Source organism: Rutidosis leptorrhynchoides, chromosome 9 (assembly GCF_046630445.1).
Source record: "Rutidosis leptorrhynchoides isolate AG116_Rl617_1_P2 chromosome 9, CSIRO_AGI_Rlap_v1, whole genome shotgun sequence".
In the NCBI taxonomy this organism is placed as follows: domain Eukaryota; kingdom Viridiplantae; phylum Streptophyta; class Magnoliopsida; order Asterales; family Asteraceae; genus Rutidosis; species Rutidosis leptorrhynchoides.
Genome location: NC_092341.1, coordinates 71,118,957 through 71,131,186, shown reverse-complemented (window position 1 = coordinate 71,131,186; position 12,230 = coordinate 71,118,957). Strand labels below are relative to the sequence as shown.

The window sequence follows — 12,230 nt, the reverse complement described above, 5'->3', positions numbered from 1 at the left end:
CTAATTGGAATGATAATTGATACATAGTAAAAGGTCTAAAAATATTAAAGCTTACAGGAAAAACTAAATCCCAAATGGAAATAACTTAAAAAGAAACTAAAACTTAAAAAGGCGTCGCAAAATTCTAAAGCACCTAAATCTTAGTCTAAAGAAAAAGCACTTAAGGAATTCTACGGCAAAGCCTAAAAATCTAGGAGTAAAAATAACTATAGCAAAAACTAAGTTTAAAATTAATTATGAGCTAAAAATACAAAAGTTATGCTACAACGATTAAAAAGGTACAAAATATAAAAATATACAAAAAGTTGTAAAAAGTACAATTTTTATAAAAATATTATTTTTATATTATTTATTTAATAAAACTACTAATTTTACAAATTAATTAAACTAATTAAAACTAAATACAACAAATTAAATAAAAAGTAAAAATAAAACTAAAACTAATAATAATAATAATAATAATTAGGTTTTAATAATAATTAATTAATAATAACCGTAATTAATGCAGGTTTAGGGCTTCCTGTCGCCTGTCAGAAGGTCTCCGCGAGTCGCGGCAATTAAAGAAGAAAACCCCGCGAGTCGCGGGGTTCAGAAATTCAGCTGACAGGGTTGAGTTTTTACGCGTTTTCTTTATTTTTTTTTTTTTTTTATTTTATGTTTTCTGTTTTTTAAATAAATAAAAGATTTTAAAATAAAACTTATATTTTTATAAACTAAAATAGAAATAAAGAAACTTATAAAACTTAAATATTTAACAAAATCTTAAAAATACTAATATTTTTGTTTTTTTTTCTTTTTTTGAATAATTAAAACGTATTTTTACAAAAGCGACTTTTAATAAAAGTAACTAAAAATCTTTTTTTTTTATATTAGCGTTGCGCTTCCGGCTTTTAAGAGTGTTCCCCGGCAGCGGCGCCAAAAATACTTGATGTTATGCGAGGTGTATATAAAATAGTTATTAAATTTTAGAAGAAAACACTATTAAATACGATACAATTTTACACAAGATATTTATTTATTTATAGAATGGATATACTTAAACCTTGCTACAACACTTATAGGCAGTGTACCTAATCGTACAGTAGTGTAGTTTTTAGTAAGTCCGGTTCGTTCCACAGGGAAATCTTTAAACAAAGCTCAACGCTATATTAGTTTACTTTTATAAAAATACAAATATATATGTAGGTAATATTATTATTATAAAGGGGGGTTTTTACCGTTTAATGACCGGTTTGTCGATTTTAAGACTTTAGTCGCAGTTAAAACCTAATGTAAAATATAAAATAAATACAAGACTTAAATTAAAGCGTAAAGTAAATAACGATAATGAAATTGCGAATAATAAAAATGCGATAAAATAAAATTGCGATAATTAAAAAGTACGATAATTAAAAGTGCGATAAAATAAATTAACAATTAATAAAATGCGATAATTAGAAGTGCAATTAAATATAAAATAAAGGAAATTAAATATGATATAAAAGAATTATGCTTATTTAAACTTCCGTAATCATGATGTTTGACGTGTTGATTTTAGTTTTATTCCCATGGGTTAATTGTCCTTTGTCCTGGATTATTCAATATGTCCGTCTGGTTTTTGTCCATAACAGTCCATCAGTCATAAATATAAATTGCAAGTGTCCTTGTCAAATTATTATTATACCCGAAGTTAAATATTCCAACTAATTGGGGATTCGAATTGTAACAAGGTTTTAATACTTTGTTTAATGAATACACCAGGTTATCGACTGCGTGTAAACCAAGGTTTTACTACTTTGTTAACAATTACACCAATTACCCTTGAATGTAATTTCACCCCTGTTTTAATTATTCTAGTGGCTATTAATCCATTCCCGTGTCCGGTTAAATGAACGATTATTCGTACATATAAATACCCCGCCCATCGTGTCCGATCGAGTGTATATGGTAATTTATAGGGACGCCCAATTGTAAATCTTTATATTAACATTAACAAACTTTCATTTAGTTAAACAAATATAAAGCCCATTAATAGCCCATAGTCTAATTTCCACAAGTGTCGTTCTTTTGTCCAAACCCCAATTATGGTACAAAGCCCAATTACCCAATTTTAGTAATTAGCCCAACATCATGATTACTTCGTTTTAAATAAGCATAATAATAACTTAGCTACGAGACATTAATATAAAAAGGTTGAACATAACTTACAATGATTAAAAATAGCGTAGCGTTACACGGACAGAATTTCGACTTACACCCTTACAACATTCGCTAACATACCCTTATTATTAGAATTATAATTAAAATTAAAATTAAAATATAAATATATATATATATATATATATATTACGTATATATTGAGAGAGATGAAATAAGATATGAAATTTGATCAGAATTCGGTTGGCTTTATAGCCAGAGTTGAAAATTGGGGCTCCGCGACTCGCGGCAAAATGCCCTTAAAACTCCGCGAGTCGCGGAGATGTATTTACAGCTCACACCCTTGGAGTTTCTTGCTGCCGACGGTTTTTAATATATATATATAATATATATATAATTAATATAATTAATTATATATTATATTATATTTATATACATAGTTAACTTGTAATTTTTAGTCCGTTGCGTCGAGCGTTAAGAGTTGACTCTGGTCCCGGTTCCGGATTTTCGAACGTCCTCGCGTACAATTTAATATCTTGTACTTTGTGTTTTGAATCTTGTACTTTTGTAATTTCAAGACGTTTCTTATCAATAATTGGAACCTTTTTGATTGTCTTTTGTACTTTTGAGCTTTTTGGTCGTTTGCGTCTTCAAATCGTCGAATCTGTCTTTTGTCTTCACCTTTTATTATTTAAACGAATATCACTTGTAAATAGAACAATTGCAACTAAAAGCTTGTCTTTCTTGAGGAATAATGCTATGAAATATATGTTCGTTTTTAGCATTATCACCCATTGCGAGGTTCTGACCTCTATATGCCATGAACGACTTCATGTAATATCTTTAAATGAGCAAATGCACAGCGAAAGATTCCTTTCAAACCTGAGAATAAACATGTTTTAAAAGTGTCAACCAAAAGGTTGGTGAGTTCATAGGTTTATCATAAACAATAGAATTCATAATTTTGATAGACCACAAGATTTAAATGTGCATGGTACAAATGGGCCCGAATCCTATACCCACCTGTAATGTACATGCGATATCTTTTAAATACAGTACACCTTTCTCGTGTACGAAACCATTTTTCATAAATCTTAGTAACCGTACACATATCTCGTGTACAAAATAACATACACATAACCTGTGTATAAAATCATTCTCTCGATATATAACATTCACTTTTCTTTCTTTGCTAGGCTTGGTAACCGACCTTAACATATAATGCGCATCAATAATATCCCCAAAATAAACAGAACTTTCAGTCTGTAATAAATATATAAACCTCGAAGTACTAAACACCACGCCCACTAGCTCTTCCGTCGAGTGAACATTCTGGGTGGGGGTGTTAAACCCGGTAGCTACCTTTAGGATTCGCGTGAATTAGGGGCCATACCCGTTTCCTAATTCTTAGGTTACCAAGCTATAACAATCAAGGGGAAATATTCACATCAATTAGTGGCAATTATAACGTCCAACTAATTCAATAATAATCATCAGAACTTCCGTCTGTATAATAATTCATTCGAGGAATGTTTTGCTTGTGTCTATCTCGTCAAACATTTATAAAAGTATTTCATGTATTCTCAGTCCCAAAAATATAGATTTCAAAGGCATTTAATAAAACAGTTGTAAAAACTGCGCATGTATTCTCAGTCCCAAAAATATAAAAGTAAAAGGGAATCAAATGAACTCACGATACGATATTTTGTAGTAAAAATATGCATACGACGGAACTGAACAATGCAGGGTTGGCCTCGGATTCAAAACCTATATCAATTATATATATTAACACATATAATTTTAATCGAACAAATTTATATATAATTATTAATGTTATAAATCATATGTCTCATATATATCTTTTATTATAATAGTTTAGTTATATTAAATCATAACTTTAATGTTATCTATATATAATGTATTAAAATTAATATTTATATTTATATATGTGTTTATAGTATTATCTATAATATATTAAAATATATTTCTATTATATATGTAACTTAGTTAATATTATCAATAATATTATTTTATATAAAAATATAGAATGTAATAATAATAATGATCCTAGTAATAATAATAATAATAATAATAATAATAATAATAATAATAATAATAATAATAATAATAATAATACTAATTATAATGATAATAATTTTAATAATAATACTAATACTATCATTTAATAATAATAATAATAATAGTTATATGTTAATATTGAAAATAATGATTTTAGTAACCTTAATAATAATAATAATAATAATAATAATAATAATAATAATAATAATAATAATAATAATAATAATAATAATAATAAGTAATAAGTAAACTACCTCAAAGAAGTAGCCCTTAAAAGAAAAATGCCCAAGTCCGAGTTTGAACCCACGACCTCTCGCTAACCCGATAACATCCTTAACCATTCCTCCATTTTTGTTTTTCTGTTGTATAATCATACTTAATTTTATTTAACCCATAATATTCTGTTTTTCCCTATTTCCTCTCCTTCTTTTTCTAAAAAGAATGTCACAGCCAGGTATCGAACTCGAGATCTCTCACTCCATAAACACCCTTCTAAACCAATGAACCGTTATTGTTTCCTTGTAATAACTCGCCTATTTATTTACTTATCATGTATCAATCTGTGTTATCATCTTCATTATTATATCCTAACATAAAAATCGTGATCTTAAAATCATAAGCATCATCGTTTTCACTCACCACCTTTAACTCGTGATATCATCATCATAATCATATCACGATCATTATCATAATCATAATCATAATTATAATTATCCTTCATTATGACTCAACTTCTATCATCATCATTACTCGAAAAAAAATTATGAGAGACAGTTTGCTGCTGTAACAGATTTGTATTAATTCGGCCCAAACTAATATGGTAGCCCAATGATTGAAAGGCCCAAGATCAGCCCACCTGCACAATCTTCATCTGGCCCAATTAACATCAAAAGGGTTTACGGTATCCCTTGTTTCATGGCCTTGTTTCGATGAAAAAAAAAATATAGCAGTCATTAAAGTCTTACGATTTTTAAATAAGACTTGGGTCCATATGGTTTATCAATTGTCGACCCAACCAATAATCCTTGTACACGTTTTAAACTAAAAGCAGGTGGGGTTCTTGGATGTCGATATAGTAACCCTACCACTGTATAATCGTGATATCATATATCATTATGCTGCTATCCTTATCCCTACGTCTCTTTCCATGAACCTAATCATAGCACACCGTTTCTAGAAAAGCAATACTTTGTGTAAATAATTTGTAAGTGCTATTTTCTTTATAGATCAGGTCGTTATATTTATCATAACTTAATTTCATAATTGTCTATCATCTTACCGTATTCTCTTCCTCTCCTATCTCTTTCTTGGTTAGTTTCAAATACAGACAACAGAAACATTTAGCAGCAACAATAGTGATATAGCAGTAATTGTTGTTGGTTTATTTGATGGTATTGTTCGAATAAGAAACGACAATCATGATAGTTGTAATCAATTTTGATTTTATGTGATGGATTGATGGTGAGTGGTTTGTGGTGTGAGCTCACGGTGGTGTTGGGTTGGGATGGAGGTGGTGATCGTGATTAGCTTCAAGGTGATGAAAGGTGACGGTTAAATGGGTTTGGGGTCTTGTTCGTGTATCAAGAAGAGTGTAGTAGTAGTAGTTTTAGATGATAGATGTGTTGGTGTTCGATGGAATAGGTCAGGACACAGAAATCATGGTAGCGGTAATGGAGACTAGGAGAGAGAGAGAGAGAGAAGAAAAAGACAGTTTGAAGGTGGCGGTACTGCAACAACATATTTGTTAAGGTGGTTCGTGGTGGTGTCCTTTGAAGGTGATCAATGGGTGATCGTAGGTGATTTTTGATTTGATTTACAGTTGCGAACAACAGTCTGTTTTGGTCTATCAATAGCAGGTTAGAGTAGTATTGACAGGTTTAAGTGGGTGTTGTTTGGGTTTAATTTATAGAACAGAAAATAGTAGTAGTCGGCTAGAAATATAAGTGGTTTTGATTGAAGATGGTTGTTGATGGTAGTAAGGGAGGATGTGGTTCACGTATGAAACAAGAAAAGAAAATGGTTTCACGATTTTAGGGTGGTGAACATGGTGATTAAATGGTGTTTGTTTGGTGATTGTTTATAGTGCCATTAGTAACAACGAATTAGTAACAATAAAAGATGATCGAAGACGTTTAGGTGATGTTTCGATGAGTGTTAAGGTGGTGACAGTTTGGGTATTGATCGTGGTATTATATAATATGCTCGTGTTATCGATATGAAGAATCAAGCCCAAGAAGAAACAAACAAAAATATATAAAGTAGAAAATAAAGTGTAACAGATTCGTACGATATATACAACACAAGATTCGATTACAGTTTGTTTCGTAGCTTTGATTGAGTCGATAGAAGAATCAATCGGGTACATTAATATATATCTTTTTCATATAGCAAATTATTGTTTTCATGGATACAGAGTTTTTAACTTTACTTCTAATCTTGCGAATTGTTGTCTGTAGTAAAGATTGTGGTCGACAATTATATTCGAGCAGGAGTAGAAGACAGAAGAAAAAGGAAAAAAAAAAATTAACAAGTGATCTAGACTCCTAACTGAATTTGTAATCTGTCTGTTTGATTCCTTTCGATTGAATTGTAGCAGATAGTGAAGGATTGTTTTAGATTGAAGAAGATCTCGACATGATATTCTAGTAGAAGAAGTCAGAAAAAAAAATATAAAGCTGAGAGTGATAGCAAATTGATTCGTACCATTTACAGATATTTAGCAGACAAATTACACAGTTCAGATATTGATAGGAAATTGATTTTGATTATGTGTTAATTGTGTTATTAAATACAATAATACTGATTCATATAATGTATCTGTATATATATATATATATATATATATATATATCTGTTTTTATATTTCATTACTATATATAATTTGTATTAACAAACAATTAGGAATATTAATAATAATAATATTAATAATATCCAGATAATAATACTAATAATAATAAGAATAATGATTAAAAGTAATAGAAATAATGATAATAATAATTTTGGAATAAAAATGATAATTTTTAGTAATAATAATGATATAACAAATTACATGTGTTAACTTTCATATATTATATATTAAAAATAATAAAATAACTAATACTAATTTTTATATTAATAATGAAAGTATAATAATATATATCTATATTTATATTCTATATTCTATTCTATATTCTATATAATAACAAAGTTGGTTTCACCTAATCAACGTTTAAAAAATTTAAATGAAGGAAGAAGGACCATTAGATAAAGGGTATGTTTGGCAAAACTAGCTGGAAGCTGCAGGCGTTTAGCTGCAGGCGTTTAGCTGCAAGCGTTTAGCAGCAAGCGTTTAGCTGAAGCTTTTTAAATGTATTTAATTGTTTGTCAAAGAAGCTGGAGCTGTTATAAAATAAGTAAAATGACAAAAATGGACACTAGAAAAAATACTTAAATATCATTATTTTAGTTTAATACAACAGTCATTACCAAATAACCGAAAACGTATATAATACTACTAATAACCGAAAACATATATAATACTACTAAATTATTAAAGACGATCATTCCATATTGAAGTAGCAATATTGTTACGAACATGTTTCATCTCATTCCTTCTTCCTTAAAATAGTCCTTCGGTGCGTGTGTCATGATTATTAACATCATTAAACTCATCTCATGTTCTCTTTTAATTTGTACTCAGTAAACATTAGATGTAATCTTAGAGTTATTCCGTTACTTTTTTTCTTTTCTTGAAGAGCAAAATGTTTATTAAAATGGGGAAGAAGCATTAAAGATATACACTAGGAGACCCACTAGAAGTGAGTTACATTTATATGAGGCAAATCCTAACCGTGGAGGATTATTAACAGTGGGAGTATGCTAAAGTATTGGAAAGGGTATTTGTGTAATTAACAAACAAAAAGCTCTTCTCAAAATTGAAACGCTTGAGAAGCTAGCGTTTAAAAATATGAGATTTTTAACATCTCTCAAAGCTAAAAGCTCTTTGACCAAACGGAGCTTTTTATTAATTAGAAGCTTTTTCATAAAAATTAAAAGCTAAAAGCTTCAAAAAGCTTTGTGCCAAACATGCCCAAACTCTCAACTTTCAACAACCTTTAATTACATTGATCACTTAACATTTCTCTCTCTCTCTCCTCATTTTCAATTGTTACCTGACAAAATCACCCTTCCAAACTAACGTACCGGAAAATCGTAGTCTCACCTTCATCACACACACACTTCTCTCTTCTCTGACTCTGGAAACTTAGTACGCTACAAGTATCTTCAAACAAATATTGGTCTTCAATCTTCAAATCACAAAATTGCAATTTGAGCTATTCAATTAGGAATCCAAATCTAGGGTTAACGAAGCATTAGGATTAGCACATGTTGAATCGATTTGTTGATATCCTTATGAATCGGTAACTCAAAAGCAGATAATTGACGATGCAATTTGGGCTAATTTATTCAATTAGGAATCAGAAAAATATGGGTTCTTAGATTGCAATCGATAATCAGATAATCAAAAGCGCTCATTCCCGTTTAATAATCAAATTAGGGTTCTTATGGTTCAATCAATTTGAATACTCAAGATTCGCCAGATCTTTGTCTAATTGCTGGAAAAGTACAGGTTTATTTTTTTAAAACCCTAATACTACTCTTTGATCTTTTTAATGTTATAAGCTATAATAATATTTATACATATTATTGATTATTAATTGTGTTTCTTTGGTTATTATGTATAGGTCGACCACACAAATTACCGAAGTTTAGTTGTGAAGCATCTGTTTTAGACTACACCCCATGAAAAAAATCTGTAAACTGGTACTCTTCATTATTTCTCTTCATAAACTTATGATATTTGTATTTTGCATATCATTTAATGAAGAGAATATATGAATATCTGAATGAATAAATATCTGTAAACTCAACTCTTTTTAAGCTTTTATTATTATTTTTATCCCCCTTCATAGGAAAGATCCTTAGTGCACAGAGAAAAGAATGAATTTAATGATCAAGAGGGACATAGCTGTGTTGGGCTAGAAGCTTTTAAACTGCTTTCGTTAATAAAAGCATAAAGATCACAGAGAAATGGTTACTCTTCAATTTGGTATGCCTATGTCTTCGGTCATTTCAGTGAATGATAATATGGTTTAATTGCAAATTGAAATATAGTCGTTTTCAGTCATCCTTTGATCTTCTGTCTTAAGATTAATGACTTTGATGACTGAATGATGATTTTTTCTCTCAACTTTTTGTAGTGATGAAAACCCACCCAAATGAACCACATCTAGATGTGTTATTGAGAATAATAGTCGTTTGTTTAATGTTTGATTTTGTAGCGCTTTAGTCTTTTTTATATTCTCTAAACTTTATATGGGCAACCTTCTGTATGGGCAATCTGAATTCTCACATGGAACCCTTATTGTGAATATAGTTGTTTGGCTAACGTTCTTTTTCGTTTTCGTTGTTCATGTCTATGTGTTTGTTTGTGTTGGCAAGAGAAGTCGCATGCATCATTGAAATTTCTGGCGACAAGGTTGGTAGGCGAATATATAAACCGTACTTGCAAGAAGAGAAAATGGAGATGCTACCATACTTGCAGGATCCAGAGATGTTAGAGATCTATATGCCAAAATAAGGAAATCAACGACTGCGTCGATTAAGGGTTGTTCAAGATCTGTACTCGAAAAAGGTTTGTTTGAAGTTTTTAATTTTTCTGTATCAAATAAATGTATCATCTTGCCAAGAACAATAAATATATTATTTGATATTGTATAATTTCACCCAATGCTTTTATTAATTATGAAAATTAATGTTTTTTCTTTTTGTGGTTTTGGTAGATGAATGTGAAAAAGGTTATGAATTTGAGGACTTTCGGATCAATATATCTACTCTAAGCGTGTCGGGTTACATTAATATTTTATCACTGATAGTTCTATGAGTTTGTGTGATCAATGTACATTACTAAGCATGTTCAGTGGAATTGAGTAGTGGAGTTTCATCTCAAAGATGATTGCTGGATAAATTATATACAAATTGTGAGACTAATTGTGTCCGAGCTTTCTCCAACTTCTGCTAAATCTGATGATTTCCGTCCATTTATAATCAGCGTTGAACAAGTGGTATGTTTATGCCCTTTAGCTAGATTTCGGTAGCATTAATTACAATTTCTGTTTGGGATATATAACATCAAATTGTGGCTATATTTGCATCTTTCAGTTTAGATTTGGTTGGTTCCTCTCTTGATACTTTATGCAGTTCATCAGTAGGCATTTGTTACAGTGGAATAATAAACTAGGTAGTTCGTCTATGTGTGAATTTAGTGTGCCATGCTTCTGCTTCCGTTGTGGCTACATAGGTTGTACCTAAAAGCGTTCATGTAGTGGATTCTCCTTTTCTCGGTCAGCGTATATGTGGAGCCTCAATTGGTGAACGATCGATGGATGATACCGCAGCTGTTACTACTGGTATTATTCAGCTGTTGTTTTAGTTATGTGGAGTGACATTTTTTGGCTTAATGTTTTCCAGATTTGTTTAATGTTGGTTTTTTAAATGTGTGTTGTATATCAAGTAACATTTTAACTTCGGATATAATGGTTGCTGATTACAATACTTATCTATTTTTATACAATACAATTATCTTTTTATTACGCAATAATCAATTTATTAATATATGTTCAATTTTTTGTAATTTCTATAAATATTGCACTAACATATATTACAGCTTATAGCTTATAACGACATATCTGTACCTCATTGAATCGCAAAGTATGGAGATTAACGAACTTCAATCTTCAACAAATGTTCAAGAAACGAAGATCTCTACTACTATATCTATGTTGAACGAAAGTTGCCTGGGCGCGATTTGCATAATCTTTATTGTCAATTAGGATCACTAAACTCTGCTCCGCAATCGCGTACTCAAAAATGAAATGTCCATTTTTGTTTGTCTACTGTTCATTGGATTTTTACTTGCTATAAAATTAATGTTATGAGGTATATTCAATCATATTTATCTTTTTATTGTTTTTCCAATTATGCATTTTATTTAAAACATTTCTGACACCTCTCAAAAGAGGTTTCATATTCTTATTTTAAAAAACCCGCGAAGTCACGGGTTATAAACTAGTAATATTAGTGTAACAATTATATTTTAACTTGTAACTACATTTAATATATTAATATTACAATTTATTAATTATGTAATTATATCATTCATTATATGATAACATTATTCGTATATTTGATACTTATACATTTAATATATATCTCACACACACACACACACACACACACACACACACACACATATACGTATTATTTACAAGTACAAGTTCGTGAATCGTCGGGAATGGTCGAAGATTAATTGAATATATGAAACAGTTCAAAAATTTTGAGACTCGACCTAACAGACTTTTCTTATCGTGTCAAAAATATTAAATCGTATCGAGAGTTTGATTTAAAAATTATTCAAAATTTTCCAGGTCGTCACAGATGGGCACCTCATGGTTGTCAACGAGGTGACACAATAGAAATTAGGTTAAAAAAATATATTAAAAAAATTAGAATTATGCAAAGATAAAACCTGATCGCACGGATTAAAATTGAAGAGAACAAAAATATGAAGAAGGGTATAACAGATTATGTGAAAATTGTCTCATGAGAATTGAGAAACAGATAGTTCTTTTAAAGGTTCTTTGTTTGCCTTAATTTGCAACGGTACAAATGAATTAAGTTAATGCCCTACTGACTCATTATAAATCAACAAATCGTAACAGACCAAGACAAGTATAGTCAAGGTTGGAGATCTCGGATCTCGAGGAGATCTATTTCGACATTTTTTGGGAGATCTCGGCATCTCGGAAAAATTTCGGGGAGATCTCGAACATTGACTTACATTAACTTTTTAATTTTTATAATATAAATATATACAAATAAATCAATATATGTATATTTATATACATTTTTATAAGATTTTACAAGAAAATCCAAGAAATGAGCGAGAAAATCCGAAATATTACGAGATTTTATGA

The 12,230-nt window shown here is 29.9% G+C and overlaps 1 long non-coding RNA gene across 4 annotated transcripts; it reads left to right on the top strand.

Annotated features, from left to right (window-relative positions):
• Positions 1-8,681: 8,681 nt before the first annotated feature.
• LOC139866748 (uncharacterized) lies at positions 8,682-10,878 on the top strand. Of its 4 annotated transcripts, XR_011765589.1 has the most exons (4): positions 8,682-8,824; positions 8,940-9,018; positions 9,702-9,889; positions 10,038-10,878. It is a non-coding gene; the product is annotated as an uncharacterized lncRNA (long non-coding RNA). The 4 variants fall into 4 exon arrangements; XR_011765591.1 differs by lacking the exons at positions 8,682-8,824; positions 8,940-9,018 and adding an exon at positions 9,057-9,304 and having other exon boundaries at positions 9,697-9,889; XR_011765590.1 differs by lacking the exons at positions 8,682-8,824; positions 8,940-9,018 and adding an exon at positions 9,062-9,304.
• The last annotated feature ends 1,352 nt before the right edge of the window (positions 10,879-12,230 follow it).